Source organism: Gossypium arboreum, chromosome 2, assembly GCF_025698485.1.
Source record: "Gossypium arboreum isolate Shixiya-1 chromosome 2, ASM2569848v2, whole genome shotgun sequence".
Lineage (NCBI taxonomy): Eukaryota > Viridiplantae > Streptophyta > Magnoliopsida > Malvales > Malvaceae > Gossypium > Gossypium arboreum.
Window position 1 is genome coordinate 76,397,621 of NC_069071.1, and position 15,377 is coordinate 76,412,997.

Here is a 15,377-nt window from a genome sequence, read left to right on the forward strand (position 1 = left end):
TCTCATCACGGGAAAAAATCAATATGTCATCAATAAACACCACAACAAATTTATCCAGAAAAGGTTGAAATATTCTGTTCATTAAATCCATAAATACGGCGGGAGCATTGGTTAACCTAAAAGGCATGACAAAGAACTCATAGTGACCATACCTCATTTGAAATGTAGTATTTGGTACATCTGACCCCTTAACCCGCAACTGGTAGTAGCCAGACCTCACGTCTATCTTTGAAAATACCGTGGCTCCCCTTAACTAATCAAATAGATCATCAATCCTTGGCAAAGGATACTTGTTCTTTATTGTCACCTTGTTGAGCTACCGATAATCTATACATTGCCTCATCGAACCATCTTTCTTCTTCGTAAATAACATAGGAGCACCTAAAGATGAAAAGCTCGGTCTCGTAAAACCCTTGTCAGTCAACTCCTATAACTAAACTTTCAATTCTTTTAATTCCGTTGGGGCCATCCTATACGGGGCAACCGAAATAGGTGCAGTGCCTGAAAGCAAATTGATGCTAAACTCTACTTCCCTAGTAGGAGGTAACCTAGGCAATTCTTCTGGAAACACATCCGATACTCACATACTATTGGTACCGGCTCAATCTTTGACTCAGACTCCTTAGTGTTCGATAAAAAGGCAAGGTAAGGTTCATAACCCTTCCTTATGCATCTCCGAGTAGACATGAAATAAATCACTATAGGCATGCTATTTAATTCACCTGGTTCAACCCAAAGAACATTACCATTCTCACATTTCAATTCGATAAATTTTCTTCCACAATTCACTACCACATCATGAGGGGTGAACCAATCCATACCAAGAATTACATCAAATTCATCAAATAGTAATAACATGAGATTAGCCGGAAAACAATGACCCTAATCATCAAAGGGCAATTCTTACACACTTTCTCAACTAACAGATACTTGCCTAACGGGTTTGACACTTTTATCAAGAATTCAGTAGATTCAACAAGCAAGTTCATATCAGACACCAATTTCATGCAAACATACGAATAGGTAGACCTCGGATCAATCAAACCAACAATAGTAGTATCATAGATAGAAAATGTACCCATAATCACATAAGGAAACAAGGCCTCCTCGCGAGTGCGAATGGCATAGGTCCTTGCAAGTGCCCTGCCGTCGGGTCTCATAGTAGACTCCCTAGGTGTACCCTTACTACTTGTTCCACTACCCGGATTCTTCTGAGGTCTTCCCTTATTAGTAGTGTTATCTGATCTTATTCCTTGAGAATTTCCTCTTTCTGTCCTCTCGAGACAACCCCCAATAAGGTGGTCAAGGGAGCCGCACTTAAAACAAGTCCTATCAGCCCCTCGGCATTTGTCGACTTGACATCTCTCGCACTAGGGACATTCCAGTCTATTGGGTCGAGTATTCCCAACCCTAGCTATTGAAGTGGCCTGACCATTCGAAATCATGTAATTTTTACCCAGATTCTTGCTCGAATACCCAACAGAAGCATTAGATCGAGTAGTGAACTCTCTCGACTTTTTGGATGAAGATTGAAAAGATTTACCCAATTGCCTCTTCCTCTAGTCTCAGGACTCTAGATCGGCTTTCCACTTTTTTTTAGCCAATTCTTCAGCCTTGAATGCTTTTTCAACTAACACTAGAACCTATTTTAGATCAAGGATACCAACCAACAATCGTATATCTTCGTTTAGCCCATTTTCAAATCTTTTACACATGATGGACTCAGTGGATACACACTCCCGAGTGTATTTGCTAAGCCTCACAAACTCACACTCATATTTGGTAACTGTCATCTTACCCTATTTCTACTAGAGGAACTCTTTTCTCTTTTGGTCCATAAACCTTTGATTGATGTACTTCTTGCAAAATTCTTCTAGGAAAAATTGCCAAGTCAGTTTCTCCCTCGGTGCAATTGACACGAGGGTGTTCCACCACTGATAGGCTGAGTCTCTTAAAAGCGATACAATGCACTTCATACACTCTTCCGAGGTGCATGATAGCTCATCAATGACCCGGATTGTCTTCTCTGTAAGAGTATGCCCAAAGATCAATCATGAGATGGTTGTAATAACATACTTGATTTATCGTGTTTAATATAAGGTGTTTCCATTATTATTTAAGATTTTCTTTCGGTGTGTATACATAAACTGTTTTATAATAATGTCCTGAGAATAATATGAGTGTTCTTAAAAGATCCTTCGTCAAGTATTATTGTTGACTAAGACAACAATAATGCATTGAGACTGACATGTAGTTGATTGATGATAAAGAGTTGTCATTGATATGGAGTGTCAAAATCAATGCATGAATATGTGTGTTAGAGAACAACAAATTGGACTGACCCACTATGAGTATGTTTCTTGGATTATTATGTAATTGTCACAACATTACTCATAGTGATTATCATGTATATGATTCTCAGACTTGAGATCATCATTATCCCAACATCGTGAGTTGTATATTTTGATACAGTGAAATGTACACCATAACTGGTTGTTCTATAAAGGCTGATGTTGGATATAACACAATCTACGTAGAGGGATATGGTTGAGCAATATAGAATAGGTCCCTCCTACATAATGGGAGTAATATCTTAGGCCACTTGATTGAGTAAGACTGGAAATGCATGGCCATGCTCAAATAAGTTGATATGAGATGTCATACTTATTTGTATATCATAATCTACTCAAGATATCAAGAAACATGAGATGGACCATGCAAGTGTGACTAATACGTGATATTCGTGACAGGTTTTAAATATTTATAATTAATCGTTCTTGAAACTAACTATTATCACGATGAAGGCAAGTGTACCTATCGAACAGTAGTATAGCTTTAGCAAGACAGGATTATCGAACCCAAAGGAACTAAAAGTACTAGTATCAACTTTCTTTTTATTATCTAGCCTAAAAAAATAAAAGGGTTTTGTTTATCTAACTATTTAATTAAACTAAGAAATCACAGAAAATAAATTTAGGGAAAATACTTTTCAGAAAACTCGATTGATTAAGACAATACCTAAGGAAAAATCCACCTAGACTTTACTTGTTATTTGACTCTAAATCGAACGATTTATTCATTCAAATCCCTAAGTTATATTATTATCTCTCTTGAGACTAACAACGTCTAACCCTAGATTGAATAATTAAAATCTCTTTCTAATTAACGCCCTAGGGTTGCATTAACTCGATCTATAGATCCCCTTATTAGGTTTCACCCTAATTCGAAAAAATCTTGTCACCCTATCTCTAGGCGCGCAACCAGCTCCGTTTAATTGTGACAAATTTACTCTTAAACAGGGTTTATTCCTCCTTTGACTAAGAGCTAAACTTGAATCAATATCCTAGAATATCAAAACAAGAATTAAGAACACATAATTAAGAACAAGTCAAATATTTATCATACAATTCAGATAATAATAACAAGATCCGTCTTAGGTTTCATCCCCCTTAGGTATTTAGGGGTTTTAGTTCATACTACAGAAAGAAAACATCTCAAAAGAATAAAAAAAACAAATCATAAGAAAACCCAAAACTCCTGACGGAATTTGAAGGGAGATCTTCAGTCTTGATTGTGAATTCGACTTCTGAGATGGATCAATCGGCTTTTCTTGAGCAATTCCTTGCTTCTTTCTCTGCGTACCCCCTCTTCTCCTCTTCTAGGGTGTATTTATAGTCTTTGGAATGCCTAAGAGCCCTCAAAATTGGCCTTTTCCGAATTGGACTAAACTTGGGCTCAACAGGGACACGCTTGTGTGTGATTGCTTAAGGCCGTGGTCAAGGCTATTAAATGGACATGGGTGTGTGATCTACCCGTGTAAATCGTGCTTTGACCTTGCCAAAGGGACACGGCCGTGTGGTCTGCTCGTGTGAGGAAGTCCAGGCCATGTTGATTACGTACGTTGGCCCATTTTCTTCGTTTCTTGGCCCGTTTCTCACTCCTTTCACTCTCCTATGCTCACCTAATTCTAAAACATGAAATTAAGGCATTAGGAGCATCGAATTCACAAATTTCAAGGAAAAATCTTCCATAAAATATGCTAAGCATGAGATAGAAATATGTAAAAATTACGTTTATCAAATACCCCCACACTTAAGCATTTGCTTGTCTTCAAGCAAAATCCTCAACTCATAATCAAAATATATTCTTCTCCACTTATAATTTCTATCGATAATATCTCAAAATAATCCATAGGTAATCATACATTGAAAATTCAACTGAAAGAACATCAAAGTTTCAAACATTCCGAGTTGAGCATTTTATCATGAAAACATAAGTGTCTCCCCTCATCCAAGTAATTACCTTTGATTCAAAATATCATAGAGTTTCACATCCTCACTAAAGATTCAGTCAAATCACTGGAGGTGTTTAAGGACAATAAATGAAGCACTCAATAGTCAATAGTGAAAAGTCATTACCATAGGCTTGAATGAAAATCAATTCTCTGCCACTGTAAATTGAGATGAAACATCAATCAAAAGGTCTTCAGAGGGTTGTAACGTGGCTTTGTTTAGAGGCAGTGGTCATAAACTCAAAGAAAGTGTTAGAATCGAGATTGAATTGAAAAATTGCCTAACTAGAAAAATGACTAGTCATCAATTGCGTACAACAGAGCTTTTTCTGAGAATATGGAATTTAACTTCTTTAGCTCAAAAAATCACTACTACTAATATGTATACATGTATATATATATTTTATGAACAAGTAAAATTACAAAATGGAATAAAACATAGCTAAGCAACTATTCCAACTCAGATCTCGACAAAAATAGGGATCAAATTAATGTAGAGGATTTCAACAATAATGAGTTATGGGTTAATATTGAAGATAAGTTAATGAATGGGTTGTTAGGCTCAAGAGGGGGTTCACTAAGGGTTAATTGTGAAGGTAGGCTTTTATGGAGTAAGTGGGTTAAACCTAAGTGCCTTTATCATTTTGACATATCAAATCAAATGGTGTGGTCTTGACATGCATAATCAAGCAAGTTCTAGAATAACAATTCAATATTGACGCACTCATAATGAAAGTGAGCATAAAGGGAATAATAGATGTTCTAAGGGCTCAAGATCTCACAAAAATTATGGCTTTTTTATGTTTAAACTTGTGAATTCCAACTCAAAATAATACATAAACTTGGGGAAACAACCTAAAAGTTTTTAATTTTTCAAAAATAAACTTATCATGCTTGATTCCCTAATGTCTTAAAGTTTAAACAAACAATGCATAAATGCCTATGTTTTAATTCAAGATATATCAATAAACATTATAAACTAATTGGAATTCATTCTAATAATGATATGAAAAGATCGCTTGAGAATAAAACCAAATTCAGGGATTTTTCTAATATAAAAGACCCCCTACACTTAAGATGTACATTGCCCTCAATGTACAAAGGTAGATATATTGAAAAATATAGATTTATAATCATAAGATAGGGAGAGAAGTGAAACTTCCTGAATGATGAATGAATTCCTTGAACTGGAGTTTTGGAGAATAATTGGCGTGAGAGTGGATGAGGATACTCTGGTGGTGGTAGAGGTTCATTAATCTATAAGTCTTGTGCCAAAAGAATATTATATCTGGTCGTAGCAATGGTCGTGGTCAAGCAGGACATGGTAGTCGTGGAGAACCTTTTCCGATGGAGTTTTTAATTCCTATGTGATGATAAGCTGAGGAGCTCTTTATAACTATGATAGAATGAGGAACGTTTTAGGAAATATAAGGAAGCAGAATTACTTGTAATGGAATAGATGAAATTGATAATTGTTAAATTAAAATTATAAAATCTAATAGAAATAAGCCTAAAGAAAAAAATAAAAAGTAGTCTTAAAATAGAATAAAAATAATAAATAAAATAATAAATAAAAGTTTTTAAACATCTTCATCGCTAGGTGGTTCGCGAGGTGGGGGTGGCGATGAGATGTGGAAGTGCTGACAAATCTAATGTAAAGTAGCATCAATGTTATCAAAGCGCTAAAAACACTGTTTCTTGAATCGGGTAATGCGCTCAGAGATGTCAGCGTATGAAGTCGCCACATGAACTGGACGAGAGGGCGGTGATGGCTGAGACGGTGGGTCCTCATTACGTGGAGGGACATCATCAGTAATGTCCTGGGGGTCCTCCTCCTCGGTATTGGGCTAGACGATACTGAGGAGGGTGGGTTCCTCGGCACTTCTCGATCATCTTCATACTAAGCATGCTTGAGATGCCTTGTGGAAAGTGAGGGAAGATGATTGGGCTGCTGTGTTGAGTTGCCCGAAGTGCCGAGCCAACCGTGTCACATAAGGCCTAATGGAGATGACCCCCTTCATATGCCGCTCCTTCTGATGTTGAATGGTGAGGGCAATGAAATAGGCAAGGTCAAAGACGTGTCCGTGCGACATACACCATAGAAAGTAGGCATTATGAGTGCTGACGACGCCAATGCTCGCTCGCCTTCCTATTAACGTGTGAGCTAAAATGGCCTGGAGGTGCCTCAAAGATGAAGGGAAAGCCGATGCCTTGGAACGGCTAGGATTGTAGGAGGCAAAGCCAAGGGCGAGGGTGTTCTAGCACCGCGAAGGAGAATGATGGATGTGGCGATTGAGAGTGTGGAGCTCATTCTCCTCCATGAACTCTTCCGTGTAAAGGCCAAGTTCGGTACCGAACTATGGGATGCTTAACTGGCGGACTTGACTGCTGAGGTGAAATTGGACTGTTCTCGGATCATCAAAACGGGTCATCACGGTCGAAGATGAAATGTTGAGCAAAATTCCATCATGAGCTCGAGACATGTCGGCTCGACAATCTCAAAGAAAAGTCCCCAAGGATCGGTGGTGAGGAGGGCTCGAATTGCATCAACAAGTTGGACTTGTTCTAGTGCGGCCTAATCTATACAGCGGCCCAATTCTAAGGGTCGGGCCCGTAGAATCTTAAATAGTTCCTCCTGATTGCCTGATGGTAATTGGAGGAAGGGTGGCGAATTTCTGCGGTAGGTCCCGAGGATGATCCCCTTTTCTATTTTTTTGAAGCGGGGACGTTAGTCTTCTTGCCACGTAAGGTAGACATAATGTACCTGTAATGGAAATTGAAGTGGAATGTGAATACTTTCCATGGGGGTTACATTTTAACCTATACTATAACAACCAAAATAAAAGTGCCAAATAACCTTATGAGAATAAGTAATGGAGATATCTAAAGAATGAATTTGTGTGGGGTCAATAGCATGAAACTCATAGAAACAATGAATGAATGTAGCCTAATATACTAACTAAGAAAATAAAAAATTACCAAAACAAAACATAAAAACATAAATTTATCTACTATTCTAACTATGAATGTGTACGTAAAATATTCAAATGGAGCATAGAAATCATGAAAGAAGCAAAATAATTGAAGAAGATTGAGATAAAAGAGTAAACAAACGCAAGAGGGAGGAGCTTAGGCGTAAAAAATATGGTTGAAGGCGGCGCACGGGCGTGGCAGGAGGCCATGTGAATCTGTAGCGGCTAGGGTTAGGGATTTTGGGTGAGGGAGATGATGAATAGTGAATGGTATTTATAGATTTTGGGAGACACGGCCAGGCGACACGCCTGTGTTTCCCTATTTTTGCCTGTGTGATTCGCGAATTTTGAATTTGGGCACGTATGACATTTGGCCCATGCCCGTGCTCCTTTGGTGTGTGGGTGCACACAGCCGTGTCGTACGGCCGTGCCTGTCTTCGTTCGCTTCTCCCACACCCATGTATGTAGGCCCAAGCTCGTCTTAATCTGATAGGTTCGACCACGGGTTCTAGACATTGCCGTGGCGAATCCCCGTGCTATTTTCTCAGGTTCAACCACGATTCTAAGACATGGGCATGTCGCACACCCGTGTTGTTTTGGCAGGTTCACCCACGGTCCTAACACACGGTCGTGGCGACTTATTGCATCCCGTGTTGGGGAAAATTTGTCCTGTTTTCATACAGCCTAAGGCACGCCCATGTGCCTGGCCGTGTGTGCTTTAGAAAGCCTGTGTTCCATGACTCGGTAAGTATGTTAGATGTTAAAAACTAAAATTTTAAAAAATTAATTTTGTTAATGCTCGGGTTGCCTCCTGAGAAGCGCTTATTTATAGTCTAAGCTCAACTTACCTTTCTGGTGTGTGTGACACCCCTAAAGTGACCCTAGTCGGAAAGTGGTTTTGGGACCACAAAACCGAGTCATAAAATAATAATTAACCATTATATTTGATGCTTATTATATGTATATAGGCATGTGTGAAAATTTCATGTTTGAATTTTGTTAATTGTAAGTGAATTTTGCTAAATAGGATTTGTGTGAGAAAAATTAGAAATGTGCTAGGCAAATGTTAAAGTGGCCTATTGATGCATCTTGGAAAAATGTTGTCCTTGCATGTCAAAATACCCAAAAGATGGACTAGTGGCCGGCCATGCTATGGGTTAAAATGTATTATAAACATTTTATGTTAGTGTTTTATGTTAGAATTAATAAAATAAAGAACATGGGTAATAAAATAATAGTGGTTAGTAGGGGAGAAACAAAAAAAAAATGAGCTAGGTTGCTCCTCCATTGCCGTGAATTGAAGGAAGAAGAAGAGGGGAAGTTCGGCCAAGGTGGTTCTTGAGATTAAGGTATGTTCAATGCTGCTTTTGGAGGTTTACACATCCTTTGGAGGGTTAGCCTACTTCTATTTATCTCATGGATGAAATTGGAGTTGTTGGAGAGTTAGGATTCGGCTAAGAGGCTTTAAAATTTTAGTTGAGGCCTTGATACTACTAGCATGTTAGCTATATGGATGTGTTAAGTTACTTGAAATGTTAGATAAATTTGAACTCCCTACCAAATTCTTTAGGCAACCCATGTTAGAAATTTCGGTATTGAGATGTCTAGATCTTTCGACTATTGTAGCTATGGAGGAATAAAGTTTTTGTTTCTTGTTAAATTGGATGAATCTTGTTGTATGAGTGCTTGAACAAACTATGATTAAATGGATGCATAGATTCAAAGTGGGAAGAAATGGGCTATTATATTTGATGCTAATGCCGAATATGAAGATGATGAACTTGAATAAATAATATTCAGCTAGTATGATAAGTTATGAAATATTAAGTAGATGATATAATTGATTGATGAAGTGGTTAATAGGGATTTCTAATGAAATTTTGCCAAGGCCGAATGTATCATGAAGTAAATAAAAAAATGCTAAATGTGCATTATGTGCTTTTATGTGTATTCGGCCAGGGAAGTTTGACATGAAACTTTGATAGGTTTGAGAGATGAATGACCGAATGAGCTAGAGGTTATGTATGGATGAATTTTATGCACATGTGTGTGTGTGGCATTAGTAGCTAATGGCATTCGGCATTGTTTAATTAAAATTAGAAATGAATGCGTGAAAGTTAAATAGGTCGCTCTAATGACCAAATATGCTAAAAGCTAATATATGGACAAATGATACGAATGAATTGGTTTTTGAAATGTATATGGTTGCCGTATGTATGTGTTTGATTGAGAAGTAAATTTGTTTGATTTAGCTCAAGAGCCTAGAGGATCAAAGTTGGATAAGGGAAAGGAAAAAAGTGATCGAAGAGCCGTCGTAATCGTTCGGCAACTTCCGAGGTAAGTTTTAAGTGATTAAATGTTGAGTAAATTCAACTATAATAGGATATAATGAGTTGATTTAATAAGATATGATGTGGCCATGATATGTCTTAAACTCAAATGGTAAGTTCCTAAGTGTTTGGACTTGGAAATTTAAGAGCAAATTGTAATAATTTGCTCAAGACAGCAGCAGTAACGTGATTTTAGAAAATCACTATAAATGTTTGGTGTGGAATTATAGGCTGAATAAAATACGAAATCAAAGCTTAATTAGTCTAGTTTCTTATAAAAGAGACCGTGTAAGCAAAGAAATTTCCTATAAACAGATATTTAAAGTTGTGTGAGACGGTGTCAGAATGACTCCGAAATCCCATGTTCGGTTTTAAGAAAATCACTATAATTTGTACAAAAATGGTTACAAGATAAAATTTATATGCTTAGACTCCTTAGTGAGTCTAGTTTCAAATGAAATCAAATAGAACATACTTCGAATTCTGTACAATGAGAATTTTGATTCGTAGTGAAGACTGGTCAGGTTAGTCAAACAGTGAAATAGGGGAAACTTTAAGAAAAATTTGGTATTGATTGGCCAAACCTAAAATTCTGAAAAATTTATGGATGGAAGATATACGAGTCTATATTCAGCTAAAATTAACGGCAAGTGATTTAGAGCCTTGTAGCTCCGGTTATAAATAATTTAGTGACCATTGCTCAGGAAAACAGCTCGTAGCGAATATGTGATTTTGTTGTAAACATGGATAAAACTTGTTTTAGCTGCTCATAAGCTATTGATTAAACCCATACTTGAATTCTAATTTGTGATATTGTAAAATGATATATGAGAGTTGGATGGATCTTTGATATTAAAATTTGTGAGATTGTAAGTTTATGAGTATTCGAATATGGAATGATAGTATGGCGTGAAATTGAATTATTCATTGGAAAATGATTGATGTAGATTCGGCCAAGACCAAGTCTGTACATGATAGTATATGTGGTATGTGAAGTATATTTGAATAATTGTGATGTGAATACATGAAAATTTATATTTTGATTTAAGATTCTATGCGATGAATGTGAAAGTGTATATATATGTGATAAGGCCTAATGGCCGATGTGATGAATGTGAAAGCGTGTATATATGTGATAAGGCCTAATGGCCGATGTGATGAATGTGAAAGCGTATACATATGTGATAAGGCCTAATGGCCGATGTGATGAATGTGAAAGCGTGTATATATGTGATAAGGCCTAATGGCCGATGTGATGAATGTGAAAGCGTATACATATGTGATAAGGCCTAATGGCCGATGTGATGAATGTGAAAGCGTATACATATGTGATAAGGCCTAATGGCCAATGTGATGAATGTGAAAGTGTATATATGTGATAAGGCCTAATGGCCAATGTGATGAATGTGAAAGTGTATATATGTGATAGGGCCGAGTGGCCAATGTGATGGATGTGAAAGTGTATAAATGTGATAAGTCCCGAAGGGCATTTGTGTCAGTACTATATCCGGGTTAAAACCCCGCAGGCTTTATGCGAGAATATTATTATTGATTAATGACCAGAGGCCGTTGCTCGTACTATATCCGAGCTCTAATGACCCGATGACTACGTGTGGAGATTTTGTCCGGTAAGCCCGAACTAAAGGTTTTTTGAAGATTCAAGTAAAGCGTAAGATTATGCGACTTCACGGTGACAATTAGTAATAAATACGTATAATGCGTTAAGTTGGTCGGTATGTATTTGAGATTATATTTAAGTTTGATTTAGACTAAATCACAAGGTCGTTATGTGATGCACATGTGAGTAAAGCAATAAGACTGTTCTATGATTATTGTGCATTTGGTCAATGTAGGAAGTCAGGTAAAAATATGTAATGTACCTATGATCATAAGAGGTCACCATCAAGTGAGAATTTATCTGCATATTACATATGATGAGACGTGCATATTCGGAAAAGGGGATAGTATGCCCGAAGGAAGAGTGAAATAAAAATACGAACAACTATGTTATAATTTGGTTGTTATCTGTTGACACTGCTTAAAACTTACTAAGCATTGTAATGCTTACTCCGTTTACTTTGTTTCCTCTGTTTTATAGATCTCATTTGGAAGCTACAGGCTCGGGGATCGTCAGCAACTAGTCACACTATCACTACCCACTATTTGGTACTGCTACGTTTTGGAATATCTTATGGCATGTATAGAATAGTCTAGTAGTGAGAGGATATTTTGGTCAATGTATAGGACTACCCTTTTGTTGTAGGTCATGTACCTTTCGGTTTTGTGTAAATTTGGATAGCCATGCGAAAATGGCTTAAGTATACTTGATCATAGCATTATAATTGTTTTGTATGTCGTCCGTCGAGAGGTATGGAAATGTTGGTAACGGTTAGTCATGGGAATGGTTATTCATGATCACCTTTGGTATATGTATGACAAACTTTAGTTGATTCATGTAGGATCATGAAAGAGGTAAAGTTTACCTTAAAAATAGATGCTGGCAGCAGCAGTGATGTGGATGTGAAAAATCTCTAAAAATATTAGGAATGGAATTAAATAGCGAATAAATTATGTAACCGAACCTTGACGAATCTATTTTCATAGGAAAGTAACGAAACGATCATATGAACAGTATGTTAAGAGATATTTAAGTTTTCGTGAGACAGGGCCAGAACGGTTTCTGGATTCCCTATTCCAACTTTGGAAATTCATTGTAAATTAACCAGAGATAATTAGGGGTCATGCCATATATGTATAGATTCCTCCTTGAGTCTAGTTTCTATAGAAACAAACGGCATCAGTATTGAAGCCCTGTACAGGGAGATATCCAATTCGTAATGCGTGAAGGTCAGTGTAGTCGAACCCTAGATTAGGGGAGACTTTAACTAATAAAATGTACTAATTGGCCCGACCAAAAATTCTATAAAAAAATATGTAGATGGAAATATGAGTCTAGTTTCAGGAAAAAATTACGAAACTGATTTTCAAGCTTTGAAACTGAAGATATGATTTTTAAGGCGACAGTGATGCAGTTAGCCAACTGCCTGAAAATTTTAAAAAAAAGTGGACTGTGTAAGTAAATGGATTAAGCCCGTTAACCCCTCGTGTCCGACTCCGGCGATGGTCTCGGGTACGGGGTGTTACAGTGTGTGTTCATGGTGGCTCGAGGAGTTTACACACCTTATCTCTTCTTTCAATTTTATCAACATAATGTTTAAGACGAGTATTGTTTACCTTAAAAGTGTCGAATTTGGGATGACTTACCTCAACTATACCAAACGGGAGAATGCTAAGTACCGTAAGAGGAATTTCTTCGTTCGGTTTGGCAGTGTCAATGTGAGGATTTGCAGCATCTAAAGAAACTTTATCTCCAACCTTAAATTGATTTGGTGAGGTATTGAGCTCGTTCTGGCATAGTTTTGGTTTATCATGTTTTCTCGGTTTAAATGTCAACCATTCATCTAACTCCTTGATTTGTAACATTCGATCTTCATGTGTAGATCCTTTGTTGTGAATTGAACATGGCTCATGTGTGTCCTTCGAACTTATATCCTACAAAATAGGTTGCACCGTATGATCAGTCTTAGTAGAACAATTTGTACAATCACCTTTAATATTCGATGTGTTGTTCGGGTTACGAGCTTGAAGGGTGATTGTTTTGTCTCCTACACAAAGTGTGAGTTCACCTGTGCCAATGTCAATAATTGTTCTAGCAGTTGCTAAAAAGGGCCTTCCCAAAATTGAAGGAACATTACTGTCCTCTTCTATGTCTAAAACAAAAAAATCAACTGGCAATATAAATTTGTCAATTTTAAAGAGTACGTCTTCAATGATACCCCTAGGAAATCTGACAATTTTATCTGCTAATTGAATGCTCATCCTAGTTTATTTGGGATTCCCTAGACCTAGTTGCTTAAACAATTTGTAAGGCATAACATTGATATTAGCCTCTAGATCAGCCAACGCATTATTAACATCTAAACTACCAATTAAACAAGGAATTGTAAAACTCCCTGGATCTTTTAGTTTGTTGGGTAGCTTATTCTGAAGAATGGCTGAGCAAACCACATTCAGCTCCATATGCGACCTTTCATCTAACTTTCATTTATTTGCTAGAAGCTCCTTTAAAATTTTGACTGCGTTCGGCATCTGCGAAAGTGTTTCAATAAATGGTAGGTTAATATGTAGTTTCTTTAAAAGTTTAAGGAATTTACCAAATTGTTCGTCTGAGTGGTCTTTCCTTGTCGCAATAGGATATGGCACATGAGGTTTATATTCTGTACTTGTCGCTTTTTGTTTATTTTGGCCTACCTCATTCTTACCTTCGCTTACCACCGGTTCTGGCCTTGGTTTTGCCACTAACCCTTCCTCATCTTGAATGGCAATTGCGTTGAGTTGCTCCCTTGGGTTAGATTCAGTGTTGCTTGGCAGGCTACCTTGTGGTTGTTCGGAAATCAACTTGGCGAGCTGTCCAATCTGAGTTTCGAGCCCCTGGATTGATGCTTGTTGAATTTTGAGTACCGTCTCAGTATTCTAAAAATGAATCTCTGACACCGAGATGAATTTGGTTAGATCTCTTCAAGGTTTGGCTTTTGTCTCCTAGCTGGTATGGCGGTTGCTGAAAGGCTGGAGGGGGTGGTGGTTTCTGATTCCCTTGGCCTCCCCATGAAAAATTTGGGTGATTCCTCCAACCTGCATTGTAAGTATTTCTATAAGGATTGTTTTGAGATTGAGGATTATTTCCCATGTAATTTAAGTGCTCGTTCTCCATGTTGTTGCCATAAGGTGGGTATTCTGAATTGCTTGATCCACCTCCATTTGCTTCACACTGCATTATTGGGTGAACCTGTGAAGAACTAAGAAAATGATCAATTTTCTTATTCAAGAGTTCTACCTGATTAGAAAGCATGGTGACCGAATCGACGTTATAAACACCGGTTGTTTTCGTTGGCTTTGTCCTTATGACTTGCCACTGATAGTTATTCAGAGACATCTCCTCTATAAATTCATAGGCATTTTCAGGTGTCTTATTATTGATGGTTCCTCCAACGGCTGCATCAATCATCTGCCAAGTCGAAGGATTCAGTCCATTATGAAACGTTTGAACCTGTAGCCAAAGCGGCAGCCCATGGTGAGGGCACCTTCTCAAAAGGTCCTTGTATCTCTCCCACGCATCGTAGAGTGTTTCTAAATCCATCTGTACAAAAGAAGAGATATCATTACGTAATTTAGCTGTTTTAGTCGGCAAAAAATATTTTAATAAAACTTTTCGGTCATTTGTTCCCAAGTAGTGATTGACCCTCGTAGTAACAAGTTCAACCATTGTTTAGCCTTATTCCTTAACGAAAAGGGAAACAACCAAAGGTGGATGGCATCATCAGAAACGCCATTAATTTTAAAGGTATCGCAAAATTCTAGGAAATTTGCCAAGTGAGCATTAGGATCCTCGTCCTGCAAATCAGCAAAACTGAACAAACTGTTGTATCATTTGAATTGTGTTAGGTTTCAGTTCAAAATTATATCCAGCAATAGCAAGTCTAACTATACTTGACTCAGTTCCTGATAAATTAGGTTTAGTATGATCATACATAGTCCGTGGAGCAGGATTCTGATTTACAGCAATCGCAGGAGGTAGCGGATTTTCTTAGTTTTCAGCCATCTCCTCGGTTGTGGTTTGAATATCATCCTATTGCTCGTTCTCTGTGTATCTTAAGCTTCGCCTTATTTCTCTTTGGTTTCTGTGAACTGTGCGATCGATCTCACTATCAAAAAGTAATGGTCCTG

General features: G+C 37.5%; 1 non-coding gene across 1 annotated transcript; it reads left to right on the top strand.

The window, feature by feature from the left end:
* The first annotated feature begins 14,716 nt into the window (after positions 1–14,716).
* LOC128289914 (small nucleolar RNA R71) lies at positions 14,717–14,823 on the top strand. Its single transcript, XR_008279555.1, has one exon. It is a non-coding gene; the product is annotated as a small nucleolar RNA R71 (small nucleolar RNA).
* The last annotated feature ends 554 nt before the right edge of the window (positions 14,824–15,377 follow it).